At 43.7% G+C, this 5,114-nt stretch overlaps 1 pseudogene; it reads right to left on the bottom strand.

Annotated features, from left to right (window-relative positions):
* Positions 1-1,401: 1,401 nt before the first annotated feature.
* LOC142286941 (RNA-binding protein FXR1 pseudogene) lies at positions 1,402-2,339 on the bottom strand (annotated as a pseudogene).
* Between the last annotated feature and the right edge of the window lie 2,775 nt (positions 2,340-5,114).

Genomic DNA, 5,114 nt, shown 5'->3' on the forward strand with positions numbered 1-5,114 from the left:
GCTCGGGAGACACTGACTTCGGCCCATAAACTATATTGTCTTGGCCTATTACCTTTAATTAGCTGTAAACTAATCTGTGCTTTGCTGCTAGGAGAACTCTCACCAGACCCTCCTCATCGAATCACTCCATTTTCTTATCAGTTCTTGAACCTGATGCTATTATTCACTATGTGTCACTCTGTCTGTCATGGTCTCCTTTCTCTTGTTACCGATCCCCCATCACATGTGGCCCTGATGATCATTCAGACCATAGGTCTGTTTCTGTCACAAGCTGGGCCCTATCTGCTCTTCTAACAGGAAACTGTCCTTTTCTCTGCACGATAACCTCTACCACTATGGGTTAGTCCCATCTGTTAACTGTTTCTATCCATTACCGTCCCCAATTACATGTGGCCTTGATGATCATTCAGACCATAGGTCTGTTTCTGTCACAAGCTGGGCCCTATCTGTTCTTCAAACAGGAAACTCCTTTTCTATGCATGATAACCTCTCCCACTATGGGTTAGTCCCATGTGTTAACTGTTTCTATCCATTACCGTCTGTTGCTGGGCAGAACTCAGCCACCTCATAGTACAGTGCAACACAGTGCACATGTAAACATCACAACACAATTCCCACTACACAATAAAGCAGGACATTAGTCAAATTACACTTGACATTATACATCACATATCATCACAATAATATTGGTGTCTTTAAGGGGGAATGCAACAGCATAGCCACCTCTTACAATGACTCAGGTGTATTGTCAGTTCTGTAGTTGTTAGCTACTGGGGGCTGTAGGAACAATTAGCCAGGAAGAGAAGCTATAATCAGGTCCTGTAGAACGGTTAAGAGAAACTCTGTGGGCCATTAAGGCCAATAATAAGGGTATATTTGCACTAAAAGCATGAAGCTGGAGACAGAGTTCTTGATAGTATTTTAAAACAATGAACAATGAGAAGATTGCCTTCTAGTCTAACCCTGTAGACAGTGTGATGGGGTTACTCACTCTGCTTGCTTCTCAAAATAACGACAGGAGCACTTTCATTTAAAAAGTCCAGCAGATTTATTTTAACAGCACATTCATCACTCTCCAACAACATAAGACAAAGATTCTTTAAAACATATGGGCTACACCAATGGGTGGAGGTATGTCAGTAAGCAGACACATCCTAATGAATCTCATAGTACTACCGGTACCAGCGCCACCATCATACATACCACTACTGCGTAAAGCTGTGGGACTTGGCACCTTTCACAACCCGACCAGAGAGTCTTCTTTGTTGACTTTGAGCTTCAGACACAGTCTGTCTCTGTCATCAAACACTTTTTAGTTACTGACGCAATCTCAATTCAGTCATTCCATCTACAAGGTGGGTACCTTTGTTAGATGTCCCCATCCATAACTGCCTCCTATGGTTAATCAGATTCACTTTCACTTACACTGAAACCTCCTGTCTGGTCTAAATCTAAGTTATCAAGTATGCTACAGGGGCTTTTATCTGGGTCCTTCAACATTGAACTGATAGAAGATTTGCCACTTTTAGATTCTCTGCGTTTTTTGCAGATATACTATGGCCTCTTCTTCTAGGGCATCTTCCATTGTCACGCTGTAGGTGAATTTTCCTATTTCCATCTCTGGCTAGAGACCAGTACCTCAATTCATCCTTCCTTTCAGATTCCTGATCTGAAGGCAGTCGCAAACTTATACCAATGCGGTTAAGTTGTTCCTCAATCTTCAGTCTTTCCAGTCCTAATTGGTCAGTCTCTTCCAGGTATGCAATATAATATTTTAGAAGAGCCCATACATTTCCAGTCATTTCTATCATTTCTTCAACTACAAATGGAACCATACCATCTCCACCAGGTATTTTTTTCTTCATTACCATTTTCAATTCTCACTCTCACAATTCCGGGTTTAGCCACAAACTCCTGGAAGAGTTTTCCATTTTACCCAATAAGTCTCCTGGATGAAATCATCCACAAATTCCAATAAGTTTTGAGCTCTCTTCACTGCTTCCACAATCTCACCATAAATTTGAAATGTTCCGGTATCTTCTTTGAATTTGATAGCTGTGATACAAGGAATTTCCCTGGCTTGCTGAGTTGTTTCTAAGTGTGTGGTTTGCAAGCCCTATTAAATATCTTCTAACTACCACATCTTACTGACATGCAGTGGTCAGCTGCTTTGTATGCCCTAAGTGTCTGGCGGCTTCTTCATTCCTTAACATGAGCATCAACTTTGTGCAAATACTTTGTAAGTGCATGTCCCTCAGGACATCTACTGGCTTCACTGTGGCTTCATTTGCATACAGTACAATCAGTTGATTTGCCCTGAGGTAAAGTACACTCCACATGCTCCTACATCTTTCTTACATGCTCCATGCACAATCTCACAGGCACAGGTTTCTCTCAAATAGTAGAAACCTCCATCAGAGTCACGCAGCTGTACCATCGGATCCTCCATGTTAGAACCGCGAGAGTTAAAGATGGATTTCTTGTCCTTCAATACCATCGGACAGTTCCTTGGGTCGTTTGGCCCCATCTTTTACCATATTTCGCATTGTGCTCTTTCAATGAACATTTCTTTTTTTGGTCCATAGATTCGGCAATTTATTTTATTTGTAAGTCTCTCCCTCTTGAGTTTTACTCTCCTTAGGTTGAGCTGCAGCTTCAGAGTCTTTGGGTTCATCATTCACCTTGAACTCTGGTTTCTCAGTTTCTCAGAGTTCTGGGCAAAATCAATCTCTGTCTTCACATTTTTCCTTTTCTGCCACCTTCTTTGGTTGGTTCCCTTCCCATAATTTCATTCTGCTGATGTCCATCACCACAATTTCTCATTTCCAGGTCTTATTCCTCTTGCAGCACATTGTTCTCTGCCTCTAAACCAGCTGTTGTGGCTGGCAATGTGCCATCCCCAGCAAGGTAATACGAAAAAATGTGTAACACCTGCCTGGAACCACAGGCTCAGACTGGCTATAATGGACATGCTAGAGGGAAGCCACTCACAAAGCAGGACCCCGAGAACCTGAAACCCTTTAACCCCTATACTGGGATTTGGAATTACACAGGGCCCCAAAGATCACTACCTGATCTAGAGTAGAGTAGTATCCAGGCAGGGTCAAACCGGGAAATGCAAAAAAGGGACAGAATCAGGCAGGCAAGGACATAATCCGAAAATGAAGCAGAGGTCAAATTCGGATCGGGCAGCAAGGTACAAATACAGCCGGCAGGAGAGTAGTCAGAGAGCAGGCTGGGGTCAAAGCAGGAATCAAATAATCAGAGCAGGGAAAACCAGAGTCTAGCAGGAATACAATCTATATCTTGCAATGGCCAGCAAACAGAAGAGGGGATAAAAAGGGTGTAGTGTTTTCCCATTGACTGTAGCTGAATTGTGGCAACCTTAGCTGGAAGACACACGGCATCTACACTCACCCAGTGGTACTGCAGGCACCAGGAAAACCCAGCCTAGTGCATCAGCGGAGCCTGCGCCCACCAGAGCCACCGGCACCGACTCCTCACCTATCACCAGCACAGTCCACAGCGGGAATACGACGGCGCCTGGTGACTGAAGCAGAAGTCGCTGGAGTGGACTCTAGTGAAGACGTGACAAAATGAGCCGGAGCGTGAGTTGGTACACATGCATGTATAAGCACATGTTCACACTGGCAATGAGACAAAGAAAACCAAAAATAAGAATAATATGAACATATACCCTACTGTAACTAAATAAAAGCATAGTCCATATAAATAAACATAGGGTACTTAGTAAACACTATTTTTGATCAAAAAAGCATAAATCCATCCCACCGTGACAAGGTGTACCCAAATCAGGACAGTACCTAACACTCTCTAGTATTACAACCTTACCATATGTCCGCCCTTATTCAGATTAGGGTCTGTTCTGACTAGAGTTGAGCGATGTTCGATGTTCGAGGTTCGCCAATTTCAAGTTCGAGTGATTTTGGGGGGTGGTCGAGCTCGAACTCAAGCTTTTTGCTAAAAGCTCGACAGTTTGTTAGGTTCGAGAATGGTTCGATCAACAAAAACGTGGCTTTTCACAGTAAGGCTATGTGCACATGTTGCTATCTGCATGCATCCTGCGTCCCCAGCACAATCCCTCTCTCTTTCCTACTCACCGATCACGGGCGTCTCGCTGCACGACTGTCAGAAATCTGCGGCGTCTTTTCCTCTTTAGAAAATGGCTGCCCCTTCATTATTCAATCAGATATTCCGTGCTTTCCCCGCCCACTGGGGCCCATGATTGGTTGCAGTCAGACATGCCCCCACGATGAGTGACAGCTGTCTAACTGCAACCAATCACAGCCGCTGGCGGGCAGGTCTATATCATGTAGTAAAATAAATAAATAAATAATAAATTTAAAAAAAAATGCGGTTCCCCCATATTTGATACCAGCCAGGATAAAGCTACATGGCTGGAGGCTGGTATTGTCAGGATGGAGAGCACCACATTATGGGGAGCCCACCACCATAACAATATCACCCAGTAGCCGCCCAGAATTGCCGCATCCATTAGATGCGACAGTCCCGGGATTCCACCCAGCTCATCCCGAATTGCCCTGGTGCGGTGGCAATCGGGGTAATAATGAGTTTAATCATGCCAGGCGTCTCCCTGAGACACCTTCCATGATGCAACTGTAAGTGAAAGTAAAGAAACACACACAGCAAAAAATCCTTTATTTGGAATAAAAGACAAAAAAACACCTCATTTACCTCTTTATTAATCCCTAAACAACAATCCAGGTCCGAAGTAATCCACACGACACTGTCTGCTCTGCTAGCTCTGCTACATGAAGATGACAGGGAGAGTTCTGTGTCCTCTCCACGTAGCACATGAAGAGAAACACGTTGTAATCTGAGACTTCAGTCTGCAATGCAGAAGTCAAGATTACCAAATCTGCCCATGCTTTTCATTAGAGCCAGTAGCTCAATGGTTAGAGTGCTCGACTCAGAAGCATTACTTCACGAGTTCTTGCCCCCCAGCCGTCCCGGGAAAAAAAATAATTTAATTTTAAGTTAGAATTATTTATTTATAATTCTAATTTAATTTAATTATGCACTGAGGAGAGGAGCCGGACATCAGATGTGAGCCACACCTCTAAAATCGGAGC

Source organism: Anomaloglossus baeobatrachus, chromosome 2 (genome assembly GCF_048569485.1).
Source record: "Anomaloglossus baeobatrachus isolate aAnoBae1 chromosome 2, aAnoBae1.hap1, whole genome shotgun sequence".
Classification (NCBI taxonomy): domain Eukaryota; kingdom Metazoa; phylum Chordata; class Amphibia; order Anura; family Aromobatidae; genus Anomaloglossus; species Anomaloglossus baeobatrachus.